The sequence below is a fragment of the Euleptes europaea genome, chromosome 14, assembly GCF_029931775.1.
Source record: "Euleptes europaea isolate rEulEur1 chromosome 14, rEulEur1.hap1, whole genome shotgun sequence".
In the NCBI taxonomy this organism is placed as follows: Eukaryota; Metazoa; Chordata; class Lepidosauria; order Squamata; family Sphaerodactylidae; genus Euleptes; species Euleptes europaea.
Genome location: NC_079325.1, coordinates 6,394,073 through 6,417,796, shown reverse-complemented (window position 1 = coordinate 6,417,796; position 23,724 = coordinate 6,394,073). Strand labels below are relative to the sequence as shown.

At 50.0% G+C, this 23,724-nt stretch overlaps 1 protein-coding gene across 1 annotated transcript in view; it reads right to left on the bottom strand.

The window, feature by feature from the left end:
- GRIK4 (glutamate ionotropic receptor kainate type subunit 4) overlaps positions 1–13,024 on the bottom strand; it is a 433,443-nt gene extending 420,419 nt beyond the window's left edge. Inside the window, 1 exon segment of the mRNA XM_056860247.1 lies at positions 12,964–13,024. The gene's annotated coding sequence lies outside the window, so the exon portion shown is untranslated.
- Positions 13,025–23,724: the final 10,700 nt, after the last annotated feature.

Here is a 23,724-nt window from a genome sequence, read left to right as displayed (position 1 = left end):
GGCACAGAGACTGAGGCCTTCATAAGAACATCAGAAGAACGCTACTGGATCAGACCAGTGGTCCAACTAGTCCAGCATTTTGTCTCACACAGTGGCCAACCAGTTCCTCTGGAGGGCCAACAAGAGGGCACAGAGGCTGAGGCCTTCCCCTGATGTTGCCTTCTTGCACTGGGGTTCAGAGGTTGACTGCCTCTGAATGTCGAGGTTCCCTTTAGTTGCCAAGGCTAGTGGCCACCGATACAGCTATCCTCCATGAATCTGTCTAATCCCCTTTTAATAACCGTCTATGCCTGCGGCCATCACCACATCCTCTGGCAGCAAATTCCACATTGTAATCACTTGTCGTGTAAAGAAATATTTCCTTTTGTCCATCCTGAATCAAAAGTCAAGCATGACCCAGAGAAGTCCCTTCAGGACCTTGATTAGGCTTCAGTTGACCCATGCCTGCTCTAGGCTGGACAAACAGCCTGATTCTAGCTGGGAAGTGGGGATGGAGCACCGGAGTGAGATGGAGATGCGACAGACAAGTATCACAGTCCACCCCAAGCTGACGGTCTGCAGAGGCAGGCTATGAATGTCCTCAGTAGATCATCATTCATGTGTGTTGTAGTATTTTCTTGGAGGCATGGAGGGAAATCCAAGATGGCGTCAACAGTGCCAAAAATGACATTCTAGTAGGGCTGCCAGGTGCTTCTTAGCCACCGGCGGGAGGTTTTTTGGGCGGAGCCTGGGGAGGGCAGGGTTTGGAAAGGGATTTCAATGCCATAGAGACCAATTGCCAAAGTGGCCATTTTCTCCAGGTGAACTGATCTTTAATGGCTGGAGATGGGGTTGCCAACCACCAGGTACTAGCTGGAGCTCTCTTGCTATTACAACTGATCTCCAGCTGCTAGAAATCAGTTCCCGTGGAGAAAATGGCCGCTCTGGCAATTGGACTGTATGACATTGAAGTCCCTCCCCTCCCCAAACCCCACCCTCCTCACGGTCTGCCCCAAAAACCTCCCGCCAGTGGTGAAGAGGGACCTGGCAACCCTAGCTGGAGATCAGTTGTAATGGCAGGAGATCTCCAGCTAGTACCTGGAGGTTGGCAACCCTACATTCCAGGGAATAAACTGGCTGCTCCTGGAATCCTTATGCAACATTAAAACCACAAACAGGTTTTCACTGGGCGACAGTGCCAATGGAAACCGGTGTGTTAGCAATGGGAGCGACCTTAGCAAAACAGACCTGACCCCGCACATCTCCTTAGCGCACATCCTGCTCTTGTTTTTTCCCCCCAGACAACTAAATTTAGAGTTGCTGACTACTCCGTGGGCGCCTAAGCAAGCCCTCCTAAAAAAAAAGAAGCTCTTATTAATCTCAAAAATTGCTCCTCCAATCCGTGCCCAGCGTACCATACAGCAAGTTAATATCTGGGCAGTTAAAAGAGCTCATTAGAAGCAAGTAGATTTTGCAACTCTGCTAATCTCTTGTAGCTCGCCAAGTTCTTTCTGCATGGTCTAAGGCCTTGTGCCGAACTCCCACAATTAGGATTATATTTTCATTAACCAGGATTTATAACCAAATTAACTGGGTTCTGCGGCCATTTCTGCACCTGAATTGCCTCAAAAGGTAATCTACAGGATTGTTTTCAGCATCGAGAGATGCCCTGTGTATCCCAGTTAGGGTTGCCAACCTCGCTATTACAAGTGATCTTCAGCCAATAGAGATCAGCCCCCCTGGAGAAAATGGCCACTATGGCAATTGGACTCTATGGAATTGAAGTCCCTCCCCTCCACAAACCCCACCCTCCTCAGGCTCTGCCCCAAAAACCTCTTGCCAGTCGCAAAGAGGGGACCTGGCAACCAAAGCAGCCATTTTCTCCAGGTGAACTGATCTCTATCGGCTGGACATCAGTTGCAATAGTAGGAGATCTCCAGCTAGTACCTGGAGGTTGGCAACCCTATGCATGGACTCAGCTGCTCCAGTACTCAATCCCACCAGGAATGTGGTGAAACAGAAATTTCTGTTTCTGTGAGAGACCTAAGAGTGAATCTAGGGTTGCCAGATCTGGATTGGGAAATACTTGGAGATTTTGAGGGTGGAGCCTGAGGAGAGCGGGGTTTGGGGAGGGGAGGGACCTCAGCAGGATATACTGCCATAGAGTCCACCTTCCCAAGCAGCCATTTTCTCCAAGAGAACTGAACCTGATCGTCTGGAGAGCAACTGTAATAGTCGGGTGTCACCTGGAGGTTGGCAACCCGAAGTGTATCCCTCTGAGACTCAAAACAAATGACAGGAGCTACTACTTCACGTCCTGTGTGATCGGTCTACGGAACTCATCGCCACAGGATTTTGCAAGAATGTCAAGCATAACAGTTTTTTAAGGATTTGATTAATCCATAAGAGATGATCAATTCCAACCTGTCCCCCAAATATACATTTTCTATTTCCAGAGAAAGCAAACACAGCAGTCTCCGCTCAACAGATCCATGGGGAGCAATATCTTCACCTTCAGGTCCCACCTGTGAATTGCCCTGAATCATTTGCCTGAGTCACAAATGCCAAGTTCAGAGCAGAAACACAAAACCAACAGCCCCATACACCTGCTCCCAGACCGCATCATATTAGAGTTGGGGAAAATGAGATATTTGAAAACTCTCTCGTGGACAGGACTCCCCCCTGCAAACTGAAAGCTATCACGTCAAAGAAGTAAAACTCCCTGACACTCTAGTTTTGCATGCACAGTGACTTATTCACATGGCGTAACAGCCAAATATTCTATTTCTTCCAACCTGCAGTAGTACAGTCCACCAAGGAACTCATAGGAAGGAAGCTGCTGGTGGTATATATTGCTAAGGTTGCCAACCTCCAGTTACTAGCTGGAGATTTCCTGCTATTACAACTGATCTCCAGCCAATAAAGATCAGTATCTGTCAGGCTGCTATCTCGGTTTCGTTATTGCCTCTGTCTCTGCGTTGTATTGTCTGCCCCCCAAGGTCGCATACCTAGGCCTGGGAACCCAGCTCCTGAGAAACTGTATTCAGCCTGTACGTGTAATCTCCCGCCTTCCCTGCCTTATAATATCTCCCAGCTAGTGAGCCTCTCATAGCTGTCATTTTATTCGTTTGCACTGTATGCCTAATTGACCAGTAAAAGCCATCTGTTTGGACTCTATATGACTTTGCGGTGTATTCTGGTTCTGTGGGCCAAGGGCTGACATTATGACAGCTATCAAAGTCCCCTTTGAGGTTTGGACCGATCACAACAATCTAGCTGCCCTCACGGGGTCCCATAAGCTATCGGCGAAACAACAACGGTGGGCGGAGTTCTTTGCGCAGTTCCGTTTCACCCTGAAGCACGTCCCTGGGAAACAGAACGTTCTTGCGGATGCCCTCTCCCGTTTACCACAATATCCGGTAAAACTCGAAAGACCCACCAACTCTCTGTTCACCCCTATGCAACGTGGGGCTCTACCCGCTGTATACCGAGACTTTGAAGATGTCTTCGACCTTAAGGAATGTGATGCCTTACCCCCCCACCGGGCCTCAGACTGTGCGATTGAAGTGGTAAAGGACTGCACATTAACCAAGAGTAAGATTTACCCTATGAGCGCTTCCGAGCGCACTGTCCTCCGGGACTTTTTGGACAAAAACCTCGCCAGAGGGTTCATTCGCCCTTCGAATGCCCCAAACTCGGCCCCCGCGTTTTTCGTCCGGAAAAAAGAGGGCGACCTTCGCCTGTGCATTGACTTCAGAAAGCTCAATGCGGTTACCCAGACCAATGCCTATCCTATCCCATTAATATCCGATATTTTGGGACAATTACAGGAAGGCCGTGTGTTCTCTAAATTAGACTTGGTGGAAGCTTACTACCGAGTCCGTATCCGCGAAGGGGATGAGCACCTCACTGCCTTCTCTAGCTGTTTCGGAATGTATGAATTCCTTGTGATGCCGTTCGGATTAAAAGGGGCTCCGGGGGTCTTCATGCAACTCATCAATGAAATCCTACATGACCTTCTATATCGTGGGGTGGTGGTCTACTTAGATGATATTCTCATTTATTCGAAAACTATGGATGAGCATGTGGCTCTGGTCAGGGAAGTTCTGTCGTTGATCGGAAACTCATTTGCCAGAATCAGGCCTACAGCGAGCTCATCTCAAACACTCTGTTCCATTGTTAGCCCAATTCGTTAAACTCTCATATTAACTGTTCCCCCCGTGGCCGCTGCCCCTAAATTTTCAACTGCCCGTCCTACCTTATTGATTTCTTATCCTATTAAATTCTCCTCCTTGCTTAAGCCCTCTGCGCTAACTAATTCCAAGTGTGCTTCTCCTCCCCGCTCTGATCGCTTGGAGCTCGCGCCGGCTTCCGGGGTATCTCCTTTCTTTCTGCTTCATCAACAGAAGAAATATCCCGCCGGGTTGCTACTTTAACCACACACAATAGAATTTCTGTTCCCTTGTTACAGCTTCACAAGATGCAAAAACATGGACAACCCCTGAAAACGTCAAGGTTTGTTTGAGAACCTGCCTTATTGGCAAAGGTGTGGAGCTGGTGGACTTTCTTGAGGGCCAAGGCCTGGCTAGGGATATTGGAAGCTCCTGGTTTGGAGAAGGATCCCAAGACAGTCACGCAATTAGGGTTGCCAACCTCCAGGTATTAGCTGGAGATCTCCTGCTATTACAACTGACCTCCAGCCAATAGAGACCAGTCCACCTGGAGAAAATGGCCGCTTTGGCAATTGGACACTATGGCACTGAAGTGCCTCCCTGAATCCCGCCCACCCCAAAACCTCCTGCCGGTGGCAAAGAGGGACCTGGCAACCCTACACGCAATCCATGAATGCCTCATTCACAGGTAGGGTTGCTCCTGGTTGGGAAATACCTGGAGATTAGGGGGGCAGAGCCTGAGGAAGGCAGGGTTTGAGGAAGGGACAGACTTCTGTGGGGTACAGTGCCATAGAGTCCACCTTCCAAAGTGGCCATTTTCTCTGTCGCCTGGAAATCAGTTGTAATATTAGCTCTCCAGCCACCACCTGGAGGTTGGCAACCCTATCCCCAGGGCACCTTGAGGAGCAGCGTGGAATAGTGGCTGGAGTGTCAGACTAAGTTCTGGGAAACTTGGGTTCAAATCTCTGCCGTGAAGCTTGCTGCAGGGTGGCCACGGGCCAGTCACTCTCCCTCGGCCTAAACTACCTCACAAAGCTTTTGTTAGGATGGAAAGGGGGAAAGAGAACCACATATGCTGCCCTGCACTCATTGGAGGAACAATAATGGACACAATTGAGCGGTCATTCCCAGGAAAAGGGCTTTCATAAGAACATAAATAGGCCCTGCTGGATCAGACCCAGGCCCACCAAGTCCAGCAGTCTGTTCACATAGCGGCCAACCAGGTGCCTCTAGGAAGCCCCCAAACAAGACGAGTGCAGCAGAACCATCCTGCCTGTGTTCCACAGCACCTAATATATTCAGCATGCTCCTCTGATCCTGGATTCCTCCATGAAAGGTGAGAAGGAACCTAGAGATTTCACAACATCCACCGCTGACCAGTAGGGTTGCCAGCTCCGGGTTGGGAAATACCTGAAAATGTTTGGGGTGGAGCCTGTGGAAAGCGGGGTTTGGGGAAGGGAGGGACTTCAGTGCCATAGTGTCCAGTTGCCAAAGTGGCCAATTTCTCCAGGGGAACTGATTTCTATCGGCTGGAGATCAGATGTAATCTCAGGAGATCCTCAGCCACCACCTGGAAGTTGGAAACCCCTTAGGGTTGCTGCTCCTAGTTGGGAAATACCTGGAGATTTGGGGGAGGGAGTCTTAGGAGGGTGGGGTTTGGAGATGGGAGGGACTTCAATGCCATACAGTCTAATTGCCAAAGCGGCCATTTTCTCCAGGTGAACTGATCTCCATTGACTGGAGTCCAGTTGTAATAGCAGGAGATCTCCAGCTAGTACCTGGAGGTTGCCAACCCTGTTGACAAAACTGACTTTGATGGACCAAGGGTCTGATTCAGTAGAAGGCAACTTCATGTGTGACCGGTCCCAGGGCCTCTGTGTTTAGAGATTAACTACTGCATTCATTTTTCTTTCGCGTTCATCTCTGTGGCTCGTCCCCCTCCTCCCAAAAATGAAAAACAAGAATCTCTGCTCCTCTCTTTGTTCCTTATCGACAGAGACAGCCATTGGCCAGAAAATCTCCTTCAACCACAAAGTTTGCTGACGGGTGGCAGACTACGGGAGAGGAGGCTCTGGTGCATAAATCCCCTCCGTCCTCATCCAAATGCATCTCCTGTGCTTCTCCCTCTACCAGAGGAGCTGTGAATCACATTAATCTGATTCCAGCCTGCGGCTTGTTATTTCAGGAGGGGCGTTCAATCTTCTTTAAAAACTTGCCCGCGACCACTTGGAGCAGGGAAGGGGGGGGGAACTGAGGAGGAGCAGGAGTCAAATGGTTAATCGAGCCAGGGGAGGGGGTTGTGGGGGAGGACACGCAATGCTCCTATCTTTGGACCTGCCCGAATCCAGGAGGCCCACGTAAACTGGCAGAGGGTTGGTGCTTCTAGCAGGTGACTGATGGAAAAGAATTCCACAGGTGATTTCCAACCTGCAGCAGCTGAATTGCTGAATGCCATACAGCTGGTGAAAGCACAGCCCACCCACCCCTGCCAACACCATAAGCTCCCCCCTAGATTTTCCTGCAAGAATTTAGGATTGCAAAGGGCATTTTGGGGGTCCTACAGCCTCACTGGCAGTTTGGAGTTGTTATCCCAGGGCTGCGTGAACTCACTCCTGACAGTTGAAAATGCGGCAGGGGAGAATTAGGGACGATCAAATCGGTCCTCTCTGTTTGCCACCAGCAAGATAAGATTACATCGGCAGCCGTGCCACACATCACCCAGCAGCAAACCCAGTTTTGTGAACTGCCAGGAAGCCACAGCCGTCTTGCCTCTAAAGGGTATACCTAGGGTTGCCAGGGCCCTCTTCACTACCTGAGGGAGGTTTCTGGGGTGGAGCCTGAGGAGGGTGAGGTTTGGAGAGGGGAGGGACTTCAATGCCATAGAGTCCAATTGCCAACGTAGCCATTTTCTCCAGGTGAACTGATCTCTATCGGCTGGAGATCAGTTGTAATAGCAGGAGATCTCCAGCTAGTACCTGGAGGTTGGCAACCCTAGATTGAGCAAAAGAAGAGCAAAAGACAGACACATCCCATTTCCCACAGTGGTCAGCCAAAGGCCAGCAAGATATCCATGAGCAGGGCATGAAAGCAACAGCCTTTCCCTGCTGTTTGCCTCCCAGCATCTGGAATTTAAAGGTGCACTGCTTCTGAACATGGAGGTTCCATTTAGCCATGGCCGACAGTCATAGGCAGGCCTGCTTCGCACTGAGGCCCTGGCCCTCAGAACTGCTCCTGGCAAAAAGCTCTGGAAGTTATTTCTGCACTGTGCCACAGTTTCTTTGGTCTATCCTTAGTCAACCAGTTTCTAAGCAAATGCTTGTCTCATTCACATTTATTTATCCATCAAAACGTTTATATCCTGCTTTTCCCTTGTGGTTCAATGAAATTTACAATAACAGTTTAAAAAATTCCAGTTAAAACCAAAATAAAATAACAAACCCCAAATCTCTTCTTCCCTCTTCCCCTTAAAAGATGCTGGCCAATATAAAATTTTAGGTGTACATAGGGTTGCCAGGGCCCTCTTCACCACCAGCGGGAGATTTTTGGGGCAGAGCCTGAGGAGGGCAGGGTTGGGAGGGGAGGTCCAATTGCCAGAAGTCCAATTGCCAGAGCGGCCATTTTCTCCAGGTGAACTGATCTCTATCGGCTGGAGATCAGCTGTAATAGCAGGAGATCTCCAGATAGTACCTGGAGGTTGGCAACCCTATGTGTGCACATTTGGGGGGGGAGCTGTTTGCACAGAAGGCCTCTGAGAAACAGCTATCCAGTGGCAGCCATTTCGTGGATGCACCCAACACCCTGTGTCAGAAATCCCAAGGTGCCCACAGGCTCAAAAGGGTTGAGGACCCCAGTCCTAGATCAAAAGTTAACAGTCTCCATCCAGCCATTTCTTTATTTAAAAAATACGGCTAACAGCCAAGCATACACAGAAGCATATACAAAAAACGATTTCCGACAGCCCAACAAATAAAAATGCAATAAAACAAGAGTGATCCTACAACAGTGCTACACAAATTGATCCTGAAAACACTGGCTATGAGAAATCTGTTTTTAGTATGTCGTAAAATTATTTGAAACAACTTTACCAAACAAATTTTGCTGGATTTTAACAGCGGCGGCACAAAACTTAGCAGTGTCAACAGAGACCCTAGGATTTTTGTCTGTGAGCAGCTTTTTAGCCCATTGCACATGCAAGCAGCTTGGAAGCTTATTAAGCCAGGGCAGAATAGATTTAGCACGAATCTCCTTATAAAATGGACAGGGATTAAGAACATGCTCCAAAGTTTCCACACACCCCATACCACACGGTAGGGTTGCCAGTCCCTCTTTGCCACCGGCGGGAGGTTTTGGGGGCGGAGCCTGAGGAGTGCGGGATTTGGGGAGGGGAGGGGCTTCAATGCCATAGAGTCCAATTGCCAAAGTGGCCATTTTCTCCAGGGGAACTGATCTCTAGCGGCTGGAGATCAGTTGTAATAGCAGGAGATCTCCAGCTAATACTTGGAGGTTGGCAACCCTACCACATGGACATACTCTAAGATAGGTGTCCTATCCGGCCATTAGCAATGGAACATAACCACTCAGCTGGATCCAACTGAGGGTCCATTTAGTACAGCTTACAGCCCCCCACAGTGGCCAACCAGTGCCTCAGAAGTAGTAGCAGAGAGGCCCAAATTTCCATTGGCAATATATTTGGACAAAATCATTTTACTTTAAGGAACAGATGACTTCGGTATTAATTCCAGGACTAAAAACAACCAAGTTCCAAGAATTAATCTATATTTAGTCATTTTGAGAAGAACTCAAAAACATGTGTGTGTGTGGGGGGGGAGGGATTCTAATTAGAATTAATGATTCAGCAAATAGAGCCAGAAACTGACACATTTATTCCAGGTGATGCCATCTGATGGGTTTTTGAGCAGGGAAAGGGGATGGCACTTGTATCCTTCATTTAAAAAACAAACTACAACCACACTGTTTTCCATACAATTCACACAACTTCAGTAATATCAGTTGGGTTGCCAGCTTGGGGAAATATCTGGAGATTTTGGGGGTGGAGCATGGAAAGGGTGGGGTTTGGGGATCGGAGGGACCTCAGCAGGCTACAGTGCCCCAGAATCCACATTCTTAAAAGCAGCCATTTTCTCCAGGAGAACTGACCTCTGTCATCCTGGAGAGCAATTGTAATAGCGAGAGATCTCTAGGTTCCACCTGGAGGTTGACAACTCTAGCTGTCACCCCCAAATTAACAAGCCAGGTGTATGTAGAGGTTGGGAATGAGAGGCTGGAGTTTGTCTAAAGTCACCCAGTGATAGGGTTGCCAGGTCCCTCTTTGCCACAGATGGGAGGTTTTGGGGGCAGAGCCTGAGGAAGGTGGGGCTTGGGGAGGGACTTCAATGCCATAGAATCCAATTGCCAAAGCAGCCATTTTCTCCAGGTGAACTGATCTCTATTATCTGGAGATCAGCTGTAATAGCAGAAGATCTCCAGCTAGTAGGGGCAGGGCTGTGGCTCAGTGGTAGAGTATCTGCTTAGCATGCAGAAGGTCCTAGGTTCAATCTCCAGATAAAGGGAGAAGGCAAGTGGGTGATGTGAAAGACCTCTGCCTGAGAACCTGGAACGCTGCCAGTCTGAGTTGACAATACTGACTTTGATGGATCGAGGGTCTGATTCAGTATAAGGCAGCTTCATGTATTCATGTGTAGTACCTGGAGGTTGGCAACCCTAACCAGTGAGTTTCTGCTAATCCCAAAGTTTGAACAGAGGATGGTCTACTCAGAATCTCACACCAACCATTGCCTGTTTTCCAAGTCAGCACAACCCAGAATCTTCCGTCCCCTAAACATCCCCCCCTTTTAAAAACCTAAAATGCCTACATCACAGGAACACTTTTTTAAGCATTGCATTGCCTACACGCTACACAAGAAGTCACCCACTGGGGTCTAGCCCTAGAAGCTGCTCTCTGATGCCAGTTCTCAGTGGCTGTTGCTGCTGCAAGGAACAGCGGGCAATCGCTGTCTGTCTCCCGCCAAAGACTGGGAGGCAAAACACAGCGACGGGTCTCTGGGCAGCCGCTCGCTTCGCCCCGGGAAACGCAGAAAACAAGCGAAAATTAAGACAAAGCTGGCGGAGGGGTGCGGGAATATTAGATTCACTCTCCCCTGGGGTCACGACCTTGAAGGATGAAACCTGCCAGTTTGGGAAAACAACAAACCTGGCTGATGGGGAGGAATATCAAGCATCTGCAGCAAACACGTCTAAAAGGACCACGTCACTGTCCTGCCGTCACTCGCGGAGTGCATATTTCTCTTACAGGAGAGCTGGAGCCGCGCAACGGATACAAGGCACAAAGCACACACACCCCAGCTCGGATCTCAGCCCAGCCACCGACTTGTGGGATGGACTTAAGGAAACCTCTGTTCCCGCCCCTCGCCATCTCAGAATTGTAAAGGTGGCCTACTTTACGAGGCCGTTGTGATTCGATAGCTAAGAAGTCTCAACGGACTCAGGTTCTCGGCATTAAAAACCCACCCCCTGCAATGCTGCCAGGAGAATTGCGTCCATTCAGTTTATACCCATGACTCTTGATAAGGTATCATTTGTATGCAACATGCCCCCCACCTTCTCTGATCAAACGTGATCTATGATGAATGCGCTACCCGTGTTTATTGCCTAGATATGTACCCCACCACTTGCAAGTTTCTAGAGAATACTTTTTCCAATCAACAGTGCCATAATTGGCCACTCCCATTCCTGGGTCTTAGTTCTACACCAAACCCCCCCACACACACACACACGCTGCATACACAGTTACTTTTTGCAATGATCGGTAACACACAACAATAGCCACGTGCCTCTTTCCCACCCCATTCAGCAACATCCAGCCTCAACAAGGGCGTTGCTGGTTCTTGTAGGTTATCCGGGCTGTGTGACCGTGGTCTTGGTATTTTTTTTGTGTGTGTCATACAGCCTGGATAACCTACAAGAACCAATGAACTCTGACCGTGAAAGCCTTCGACAAGGGCTTTACTGTCTTCGACTGCAAGCACAACTTGGAAACAGGCAAATTAACAGCTGCAATGGGGACCCTTTGCCTGGCCTTCTGCCCTCGCCAAGCCTGTCAGCCCAATACAGTATCACCTGGGCTTCCATCAGCCATCTTGATACACACCTCTTTGTTTCAAACGGAAAACACTATTAAGAGGGTATCTGAATGGCTGTCAATGACCTCTGATTTAGCCAGCCCGTTTGGCTGCACGTGATCCTCCTCCTCCTTAGTAACAAGGACACAGCTGCAAGAGAACTTTAGGAAAGGAACTGAGGCAACAAATTCACATGCAGGTGTTGGGAATATTTCTGGCACTCCCCTTCCTAGAGTTTCAACCCTGCCAAAAGCCGGAGCAAGAACTCCAGTCTTATAGTGGAGGATTCACACAGCAGGGCATCATGGGAAAATCCTTGGCCTGCATTAATGGATGGGAGAGCAACAGTGATATTTAGAAAGGCATTTTAAAAGAAAACCAATACACACACAGGGAGACAGAGAGAGAGAATAATCCACAGTAGTGATCTTGTGAATTTGATTACCAGAGCACACATGCGCACATGCACAATGTGCCTGAACTCCACCATCACCTTTTCTGGGAAGTCTGACTCCAGTCAAGGAGACTTCCGCTAGACCTGCCATGCAACCCCTGCAGGGCCGAGGGCCGTTCGCAATTCCCCCCCACCCTCCCCTGAAAAACACAATGTGACCATTTTAGGGGTCTTCAGATACTGCCCGCAACTGATCCAGCAGATCCATCCCTTCCTCCCACCCCTTAGGCTGGCCACCCAGCTTGGCCCCTGTGGCTCCTCCACCCCCAACCCCCTTCCATCACTCACTCTTCCAGGCCCTGCCCCCACGTGTCATCACTTGCCTTGGAAGATGCTGGGGCACTCCGCCCTCTCTCCCCCTGGTCCCTCTCTGTCCTGCCTGGGAGAAGGACTTTCTTCCGGTGGTGTAGTTTCCCCCTCCTTCCAGGACGCCTGTTCTCAGGAGCCGGCCACCTTCCTCTTGCAAAGCCCCGTTCCAACCCTGAGTCATTTCAGGCTCGCCAGAAACCAGCCCCGGAGTTGAGCAGCCCTCTTTCAAAACAGAGCATCGCAGCCAACCCCGAAGGGGTCCTTGGAGTTGAGGGTCCCTTCCCCATCCATCTAGCAGGCAGGGACATGATGCTCAGGCAGGGACATGATGCTCCTCCCTATGGGTACCTTCCAAACCGCCCCCCCCCAAAAAAAGCTCTCCTGCCTTACCTGGGAGAATGACCCAGAGACTTAGGGATGGAGCTGCACACCAGAAATGGGGAGGGGAAATGGGGGGTCAGGATGGAGCTGGGAGACGCCGGGGACTTGGAGAAAGCGGAGCGGGAGTTTTTGGGAAGGGGAGAGGGAGGGAGGGATGGCAGCCGGCAGCCCGGGACCTTAACCGGGGAAGAGGGGGTGCCACCCACAGCAGCGGGCATCCGGTGCAGAAGGACCCTTTTGCCCAGGGAGGCCAGGGGCCGGAGGGGGCGGCCAGCCCCCCTCGGATGGCAGAAGGGACCCCCTGATCAGAAGAGTCCGGGAGCGGGGGGTCTCTCCAGGCACAGCCACGACCCCCGGAGGAGGCAGGCAGAGCCCCTGGCGTTAAGGGGGAGCCCGGCGGGTGGGAACTGGGCGCGCCGGGGGGCCGAGGAACCCCCCGGCGAGGGATGCCGGAGCGAGGATGCTGCGGCGGCGGCGCCTGGGCTGGGGGCTGCGGCTGCCAGGGGTCGGGAGGCGGCTGCTCTCCTACCTGGGTGGCTCCGCGGGGCTGGGGTGCGGGGCGGCCGGGCTCTTCCCGCAGCCGGGGAGGGAGGCAGGCAGGCAGCTGGCCGAGCGGGAAAGCGGAGCGCAGCGACCCGGCGGCGGCGGCACCACCAGCAGCAGCAGCTGCGAAACCGAACCCGGCGACGGCGGGGAGGGCCGGGAGGGCGCCGCCGGGTGGGCAACGGAGGCATTGCAGCGTGCAAAAAAAAAGGGAAAGGTGTGTGTGGGGGGGGTCCAATGTGCAAGGCTGGGATCATTTGCGCGGCGGGGTGGGAGGGGGAGATCTTCAGACCCAAAGCCGGGGCCAGATACACACAGTGATTTTTTTTTTTTAATCTCGCGTAAAATATATCCTCCCCCCACCCCCCGGGAAGCAGCTCAGTAAAACGGTGGAAGACAACCTTTGCAAACAAACGCGAGTTGTATAAAAAAATCAAAGTGCAAAAAGCATCACCGGAAGATGTGGTTTCTTTCTTTCTTTCTAAGGCCACTGCCCTATCAAGGTAATTCACAGTGAGTCGCCTGTTAGTCTGTTTGCAGTAGTCAAAAAGGGCCAGAGTCCAGTAGCACCTGAAAGACTAACAAAAATATTTTCTGGTAGGGTAGGAGCTTTCTGAAGAAGCGAGCTGTGGCTCACGAAAGCTCCTACCCTACCAGAAAATATTTTTGTTCGTCTTTAAGGTGCTACTGGACTCTGGCCCTTTTTGACTGCCCTATCAAGGGAAAGCAACTCCTAATTCTTTGTTCATCCGATTTAGGGGAGGGGGAGAGGGCGTTGGAGGGGAAAGAGCAGGGGGGTTATTGGGTTGGGGGGAGACTTTGAAGGATCAGAGGGTGATGCAAATATGACAGGGGGGCGGGCTTTGTCGCACCCCGGAAAGAAAGAGGGGAGGTTGGAGGGGGGAGAGGGACACATGGACACATGAAGCTGCCTTATACTGAGTCAGACCCTTGGCCCATCAAGGCCAGTATTGCCTACTCAGACTGGCAGCCGCTCTCTAGGGTCACCTTCTGCAGGCCAAGCAGGTACTTTACCACTGAGTCAAGGCCCCTCCCCACAGGAAATCTGGGAGGGAAGGAGGGGGACAGAAGTGCCCAGCCAGTAAAGACCCTAATGACAAGAGAGGTTTCCTCAGCTGCTTGACTCCCAAATCTGCAGCAGGTGAAGCTCTTCCTGGCAAGGGAGATCAAGGGGTGGGATTGGAACAGCTTCAGCTGCGGAATGTCTCTTAAAGGCACAGGAGAAGGAGCCGGGTGAAGGTGGCAGCCCCCATGGAAGAAGAGGCAGAGACTAGAGCAGCCTCCCCCGCCCCAAAGAACTGGGAAGGGGAAGAGTCCTCTTTTAAAAAGACTTTTCAAGCTGTCGTAGCCGCGTGACAATCTGCAGCGCAGCTGGCATCCTGTTTCTGGAGGCTCTCCGGTTGGTTTTCTGCCTGCTCGTTTGTAAAGCGGCCGTTCCACGATGTTCTACCCCGCACAGTTCTAGGATGGGGTGATGGGGGGAAACTTCGGTCTTGAGGGGGGCCGGTTGCAAAAGAAGACCGCGCCTCCGCCCTGGCTGGCGCAGAGGAGGCCGACACGTGTTCAACAGGTGCAGCTTGTCGCGGAAGGGCGAGAGAGAGAGAAGCGGCCCCAGGAGAAAAGTCCCCCCCCCTTTCTGCACAGCTGCGAAGGAAGGGCAGGAGCTCCGGCTTCCTTTGGATCTGGGGTAGGGGGGCTTCTGCCGAGGGAGGACCCTCCCTCTGTCGTCCGCTGCCCCCCGGACAGACGCCCCCCTCCCAAGGTCTCGCCCCAAGAGGCGAAGGACAGCCTGATGCCAGCACAGCCTTCCTCGAGAGAGCTGCGGGCGCCCCCTGGCGGTCAACAGGGGAAAAAAGCGTGCGTGTGTGTATGGGGGGGGGGGGGGTTCTAAGGATGCGGGTTGCAGCGGCAACGGTCCAGGCAGGCTGCTGCACATTTGCAGCCTTGCAAAGAAAATTGCAAAAGGACGCAGAGCTCTTCCTTCTTTCCTAATTGGGTAAAAGGAACTGCCCGAGCCTCGAGAGCCAGGGTGGGGTAGAGCTTTGGAGCTAGGGTTGCTAACTTCCAGGTACTAAGGGAGAAGAAAACCTATGTTGTAGGTAGTTGCAACTGGATATAAGGGCAGCCCGTGGCTCAACATTGAAAAATATAACATTCGAGTAGGATGTTTTCAATAATAATATATTAAATCCAAACGAAAACAAAAATAAAGGCGTGTTACATCACACTATTGCCTCGCAGGGCTTAAGGCAACGTCTGTAATATCAAAATAAATGTGGCCAAACAGCTCAACGATTACAAGTCTCTCGGACGATTACAAGCCTCTCAGGTGAGAGCTAATATGAACGACAATGTACAATTGTAATAAAGCCAATGGCTGACGATTGTTCACGAGAAGTAGCAAAGCAAAGAACTGTTGTTAATGGGAATATTGTCGAAGGCTTTCGCGGTCAGAGTTAATTGGTTCTTGTAGGTTATCCGGGCTGTGTAACCGTGGTCTTGGTATTTTCTTTCCTGACGTTTTGCCAGCAGCTGTGGCAGGCATCTTCAGAGGAGTTACTCAGTGTTACTCCTCTGAAGATACCTGCCACAGCTGCTGGCGAAACGTCAGGAAAGAAAATACCAAGACCACGGTTACACAGCCCGGATAACCTACAAGAACCAATGTTGTTAATCGGGTCCGTCGCAAGGACGCGTTTCGAAAGATTCTTCTTCAGCTTCCCGACCCTAAAGCATTTAAAGGGACCATTGATAATAATGTTTCATAACAATTCCTTATAACAACTAATGTACCAATCGACAAGAACTATGAATTGTAAAAAAGAGCTTTTTTTTACAATTCATAGTTCTTGTCGATTGGTACATTAGTACATCTCCCGCTATTACAACTGATCTCCAGCCCATAGAGATCAGTTCCCCTGAGGAAAATGACCGCTTTGGCAATTGGACTCTATGGTATTGAAGTCCCTCCCCAAACCCCGCCCTCTTCAGTCTCCGCCCAAAACCTCCCGCTGGTGGTGAAGAGGGACCTGGCAACCTTATTTGGAGCGGTGGCCTCTGATCTAGAGAACCAGGTTTGATTCCCCACTCCTCCACATGAGCGGCAGACTCTAGTCTGGTGGACCGGGTTGGAAGGCTTTAAGAGGGGAGTGGACATGTTCATGGAGGAGAAGAGGGCTATCCATGGCTACTAGTCAAAATGGATACTAGTCATGATGCATACCTGTTCTCTCCAGGATCAGAGGAGCATGCCCATTATATTAGGTGCTGTGGGAAACAGGCAGGATAATGCTGCTGCAGTCGTCTTGTTTGTGGGCTCCCTAGAAGCACCTGGTTGGCCACTGTGTGAACAGACTGCTGGATTTGATGGGCCTTGGCCTGATCCAGCATGGCCTGCCTTATGTTCTTATGGTTTCCCCACTCCTACACATGAAGCCAGCTGGGTAACCTTGGGCTAGTCACAGCTCTCTTAGAGCTGTCTCAGCCCCACCTGCCTCACAGGGTGTCTGTTGTGGGGAGGGGAAGGGAAGGAGACTGTAAGCTAGTTTGATTCTTAGAAGGTAGAGAAGTTCGGCATATAAAAACTTCTTCATCACTGCTGTCTGTCTTGTGCATTTTTATTCCACCTTTCTTTCTTATTCAATTTATACCCTGCCCTTTCCTGGTAAGGCCGGGCTCAATCAAGGGCAATGCCAATTGCACATAAAAACTGTATGATGGCCATCCACAAGACAAATGTGCAAAAGCAACAGAGAAAAGCACGCACAAAGAGAAACAGTCAGGTATAATGGCTAGAATCATCCCCCTGCTCAATGCAGGATCAGCCTAGAGCATCCCTGGCAAGGGCTTGTCCAGCCGCTGCTTAAAGACTGCCAGTGAGGGGGAGCTCACCACCTCCCGAGGTAGCTGATTCCACTGCTGGGTACTTCCTTTACCTTCCTGGGTAGCTGATTCCACTGCTGAACAACTCTTATTGTAAAAAAAACGGTTCCTAATATCCAGCCAGTACCTTTCCGCCCACAATTTAAACCCATCATTTCGAGTCCTATCCTCTGCTGCCAACAGGAACAGCTCCCTGCCCTTCTCTAAGTGACAGCCCTTCTCATACTTCAGGAGAGCAATCCTGTCCCCCCTCAACCTCCTCTTCTCCAGGCTAAACATTCCCAACTTCCTCGGCCTAGGATCTGGGAGACCCAGGTTTGAATCCCCACTCAGCCACCGGAGCTTGCTGGGTGACCTTGGCCCCGGCCCCTACCTCAAGATTGGTGTGAAGATAAAATGGAGAAGGGAAGAACAATATTATGAGTGGCTTTGGATCAGCATTGGGGAGAAAAGCACCATATAAATATTTAAATAGAAATCAACATTTTACAAGTGAAATTGGGAGTATTTGCACCCTCCTAATCCCCCCTCCTGCCTTATTATTGGTCACATTCAGAAGCCTGGTTTGGCAGATGAGGCTTTTCCCAGCTTGTGCATAAATGGTGGGGAAACCTTCACACATTCAATTTCCACACGTCAGGCTGCTATTAAATGTTCCATAAAGGAGAGAAGCAAATCTGGAAAGGTGGAGACCTTGAATAATCGATGTAGGCCAAAGAACAAACAAACAAACAAAAGATCGCTAATTCATTGAAAAGGCAGAAAACACTGACAGCTGAATACATAAAGAAACCAATTTATGGGCGCAGTACGGCTGTCACTCCATTAAGGTACTGTAGGCATCGGTAAACGTACGAAAGATACCAGGCGAATCGGAAAACAAGTAATGTAATAAAGAGCAACATCGGCGTTTCCCATTTTCATATGTTTGGTTATCATAAAGCCGGAACGATAATGGGTGTCGGGAATCTCACCCGCCTTTCGGTCACGTGCCAGTGCAAAAGAAAAAGCTGAGGTGCTCCAGTCCCCTAGACTCTGGGCTGCCTGCCCCATAGCTTGCAGGGCCTTTGGCAAGAGGGTGCCTGAAACTGGGAGGGTGGGGGAAGGCTGCCTCCCTTCCCTTGACCCTCCAGCTGCAAGTGAGGGGTGCCAGGTTCCTCTTCGCCACCGGTGGGAGGTTTTTGGGGCGAAGCCTGCGGAGGGAGGGGTTTGGGGAGGGGAAGGACTTCAATGCCATAGAGTCCAATTGTCAAAGCGGCCATTTTCTCCAGGGGAACTGATCTCTAGGGTTGCCAACCTCCAGGTACTGGCTGGAGATCTCCCACTATTACAACTGTTCTCCAGGAGACAGAGATCAGGTCCCCTGGAGAAAATGGCCGCTTTGGCAATTGGACTCTACGGCATTGAAGTCCCTCCCCAAACCCTGCCCTCCTCAGGCTCCACCCCAAAATTCTCCAGGTATTTCCCAACACAGAGCTGGCAACCCTCGCCTAATGGGATAGAGCCCACCCGCCAAAGCAGACATTTTTTCCAGGGGAACTGATCTCTGTCATTCCAGCAGATCTCCAGCTCTTACCTGGAGGTTGGCAACTTTATGGCATCTGCTTGATGCCCAGTGTGGCGACCTCTTTTCCTGGCTTTTCGTTTCCGCCATCAGGCCTACATACCTCAGCACAATGTAGGGTTGCCAACCTCCAGGTGGCACCTGGAAATCTCAAACTGTTACAATTGATCTCCAGACGACAGAGACCGGTTCACCTGGAGCAAATGGCTACTTTGGAGGGTGGACTGTTTGGCGTTATACCCTGATGAAGTTCTTCTCCTCCCCAAAACAAACTCCTCACCCCCCCCCCAAATCTCTAGGTGTTTCCTAACCAGGAGCTGACAACCCTAGTGAATGGAGATTCTGTAGGTGCTGACAATTGAACTCGGGGCCTTCTGCAAGCAAAGGTCTCTCTGAGGTTCTGCTCCCTCCACCACCCCTCACCCAAAGGGGTGCTCCATCCTCACCCCCTCAGTGCAGGAATGAGATGCCAGAGCTTTGAAAAGGCACAGGAGAGCTTCAGATGATTGGGGAGGGGGATAACAATTCTGCATCGCTCTTCAATGTTAAAATAGAAACTTCCCTAGAAACAGAGAACTGGCAACACGGGAGAGACTTCAACTAGAGCTTCTTTCACTGCAACGTGCCACGTTTTTGTTATTGTCAGGGGTTATTTTAAAACAGGGAGCATTTAAAATGAGATTTCCCTTACCTGCAGTTTGAAATGATATGGCGCATTCCCCCACATTAGGATTCTACGACCTCATTCCCCGCATGTGTAGATCTAGTCTCAGAAGAATTACTGCCTTCCACACCTCACCTAAGCTTTTAAAACTAACCGTTTAATAGTGTTGACTCCCAACACAGCTATTGATTGCTTGGTTGTCTAATACAAAGGTGTGTCTTTCACACACTCAGGTTTTTTTTTTTAAGTCGTTAGCTTTGCTTCATTTGATTTTTGTTCAATGAAGGTTTTATTTGTTTATTTATAACTGCTTAGGGATTCCAACAGAACTTTCTTCAGTATGTGTAACAGGATAGACAACCGTTTCTGTCATATGCCTGGGAGACTGGATTAACTATGAGACTGAACCACTGTGTGTTTTCTTGGAACCATCACAGACATTCCAACTGCTCAGGATGAAGGATTCAGCAGCTGAACGCTGATCACCATTGCAGGAAGTGAAATGTTAATTTGGCTGGGAGTAAACCAGCATCTTAAGTAGGCCTTAAGAACAAAAGCAATTTTACGCCAATTGCAGGATGAAAGTTTAGAAGCTAGGTAAATTAAGAACGTAAGAAAAGCCTTGCTGGATCAGACCAAGGCCCATCAAGTCCAGCAATCTGTTCACACAGTGGCCAATAGGGTTGCCAACTTCCATGTACTAGCTGGAGGTCCTTCTATTACAACTGATCTCCATCTGGAGAAAATGGCCACTTTGGCAACTGGACTATATGGCATTGAAGTCCCTCCCCTCCCCAAACCCTGCCCTTCTCAGGCTCTGCCCCAAAAATTTCCTGCTGGTGGCAAAGTGGGACCTGGCAACCCTAGTGGTCAACCTGATGCCTCTACAAAGCCCACAAGCAAGACAATTGCAGCAGTATCCTGCCTGTGTTCTACAGCACCTAAGAGAATAGGCATGCTCCTCTGATATTTGACAGAATAGGTATGCATCATGACTAGTATCCATTTTGACTAGTAGCCATGGATAGCCCTCTCCTCCATGAACATGTCTACTCCCCTCTTAAAGCCTTCCAAGTTGGCAGCTATCACCACATCCTGGGGCAGGGAGTTCCACGGTTTAACTATACATTGTATGAAGAGATACTTCCTTTAATCTGTTTTGAATCTCTCACCCTCCAGCTTCAACAGATGGAGGCTGGGGAAGATATAGAAAAAAGGAGTCAATGAGATTGGGGAAGCCAAATTTCTTTTGTTCATTCATTCGCTTTGTTCATTCCTGTACCGTCTCCCTGGCTTAGCCATGCAGTCGTGGGGACAGCATCACCTGATAGTGATGCTGGTCAGATTACTATGGAAGGCGATAAATTGGGACTCTACAAGGAATGGTGGAACAGCTGGGTGAATCCCCTCCTTGCCCTATCAAAATAAAAGGCTTATCATCCAGCCAAAACTCCAGATGGAGTTGAATGTTATTGTGCAGTTGCCCTGACTGCTAAGGGGTCCAGCGGTCAATGCTGTTCTGACCCCAAGCCTGAGTGGTACGTTGCTGAGAAAGGAGCTATTTCACGTCCTCTCACTTTGCAGCTCTGGCCTGGATGGCCCAGGTCAGCCCCATCTGGTCAGATCTCGGAAGCTAAGCAGGGCTGACAATGGTTAGCACTTGCCTGGGAGACCACCAAGGAGGGTCGCTATTCAGAGACAGGCTGTGGCAAACCACCTCTGTTCAGCTGTCGCAAAGAAGAAGAAGAAGAGTTGGTATTTTATAAGCCAATTATGTGGTTGCAGTTAGAGAGTATAGAAGAAAAGTTATCAGCAGCCAAAGAGTTTGTTCTCCAAAGACGGCCTTTCAGCTGTACAAACGCAACGTCCCTCTCCCTCCGCCCTCACTGCTAAATTCTCCTTTCTGTGCTTTTGTAAGATGTTTTGGAGTGTTGCCACGGACGATGGGAAGACGGGTTTCTCTTTCTTTCTTTTACTGGCAGGCGAAAAGAAAGCTTTAAACCCTTCAATTAACGGGACTCCTACATTAACAGAAATGAGTTGGACGTGAGCTGTTTCTCCCTCCTGCTGGGAAGAGGTAGGGAAGGAAGGGGAGGGGGAATCAGCGTCACCAGGCTGGGACTCTACTGCTTCTGCAGAAATGAATTGTTCCAAAGAGCCCAGGAAGACCAGGCTGGCATCTGAGCCCCTGGCCTTCCGCCCCCTTCCCTGCCCTAAGACAGTTTGGTTATGCGTTGTTACTTTTGCGGAAGAGCTGATAAGGAAATCTCCGGAGTAACTTTATTACTACTCGTCTGGCAGTCCATTCCGCATCTCAAAGAATGATGCTCCTGTTGTGCACCCAAGGAAGTGGTATTATGACAGGAAAACCTTTATGTATGCAAGTGCCGTCAGGTTGCAACCGACTTATGACGACCCCAGCAAGGTTTTTTTTCAAGGGTAGTGAGAAGCAGGGGTGGTTTGCCATTCCCTTCCTCTGCAGAACCTTCCTTGGTTGTCTCCCGTCCAAGTACTGACCCTGCTTAGCTTCCAGGATCTGATGAGATTGGGCTACGCCGTGCTGCCTTCCCTTTCCCCTCTTCTCATGGGTGTGGGTTTAAAGTAAGTGCCATCAAGTCCCAGCTGACTAATGGCGACCCCAGCAAGAGAGCCAGCACGGCGTAGTGGTTAAGAGTGTTGGTTTGGAGCGGCAGACTCTGATCTGGAGAACTGGGTTTGATTCCCCACCCCTCCACGAGTGGTGGATGCTAAGCTGGTGAACTGGATTTGTTTCCCCACTCCTACACATGAAACCAGCTGGGTGACCTTGGGCTAGTCACAGCTCTCTTAGAGCTCTCTCAGCCCCACCTACCTCACAGGGTGTCTGTTGTGGGGAGGGGAAGGGAAGGTGATTGTAAGCTGGTTTGATTCTCCCTTAAGTGGTAGAGAAAGTTGGCATATAAAAACCATCTCCTCCTCCTTCTCCTCTTCCTCTACTGGCAAATGGGAAACAGTGGTGGTTCGCCATTGCCTTCCTCTGCAGTGTCTTCCTTGGTTGGTCTCCTAACCAGATACCAACCTTGCTTAGATTCTGAGATGTGATGGGATCGAGCTATTCTCCCCCTTTCCATCTGACCTTACTGAAGTTCTGCTTTCTACACTTTGGTAAGATATATAACATTTTGGAGCGTTGCCACAGAAAATGATAGGATTCCCCCCACCCTTTCTTTCTCTCAATGGCAAATGAAAGTAAAGCTTTAAACCCTCCAATTAACTGGACTCCTACATTAACAGAAATGAGTTTTTACGTGCGCTGTTTGTTTCTCCCTCCTGCTGGGAAGAAGCAGAGAAACAAGGTGGCCGGGGGTGGGGGGAGGGGGGCGTCACTAGACAAGATGCTACCTCTTCTGCAAAAAGATACCAAGGAGACAGGGTCAGCATCTGAGCTTCTGCCCCCTTCCTTTCCTTAGGGGAAGAAGCACAAGCAAAGTTCATCGCTTCTTTCAAAGCATCTTACCATTTACCACATTTCGCACAGCCCTTACGCTGGCCCTGGGCTTCCTTGGCATTTAATTCACACCTAATCAGGCCTAAGTGAACTTTGTGCTAAAAATGGAATCTGTTTTCTGTCCTTCGGCAAGCCAAACTTTGCACCAAGAGGTGCAGAATCCTGCAACCTATATGGGGAAAAAAGTCTGATTAAAAAGGCAAGCACCAGGTCATTACTGACCCATGGGGTGATGTTACATCCTGACGTTTACTAGGCAGACTATGTTTACCGGGTAGTTTGCCATTGCCCAGTTGTCTACACTTTACCCCAGCAAACTGGGTACTCATTTTACCGACCTCAGGAGCATGGAAGGCTGAGTCAGACTTGAGCCGGCTACCTAAAACCAACTTCCATTGGGATCGAACTCAGGTTGTAAGCAGAGCTTGGACTGCAGTACTGCAGCTTCCCACTCTGTGCCACGGGGCTCACGCATGATTTATTCTACATTTTTAAAAATACTTCTCCGTTTCCCATAACTTATGAAGAAGAGCTAGGAGCTTTGTAGGATATGGAAGACCTGCCAAGAATAATTTTTTGGTTTGCTTGTTTTTTGGGGCAGTTTGGTTATGCAATGTTACTTTTGTAGGAAATGCAGAAGAATGCACTGCAGAAATCTCCAGGGTAACTTTATTACTCGTCTCCCAGTCCCTTCCACTTCTCAAACAATGACGCACCTATGCATCTGAGGAGAAAACGGGATCTATGTAGGGAAACCTTTTACATAGATAAGTGCCGTCAAGTCGCAACCAAGGCACGGCGACCCTAGCAAAGGGCTTTCAAGGCAAGTGAGAAACAGAGGTGGTTTGCCATTGCCTTCCTCTGCAGAGCCTTCCTTGGCAGTCTCCCTTCCAAATACTGCTGTTGCTTAGCATCAGAGATCTGATGAGATTGGTCTATACTGTACTATACTTTTGCTCGAAAAAAAATTGTTAGTCTTTGTGTGTGTGTCAAGTGCCGCCAAGTCGCTTCCGACTCATGGCAACCCATGAGTTAGCCTTTAGGGTGCCTCAAAACTACTGTTCAGTTTAACTGCAAGAGACAAACACATCCAAGTCTGCTGAGATCTCCTTGGGGCCCCAGGCAAAGA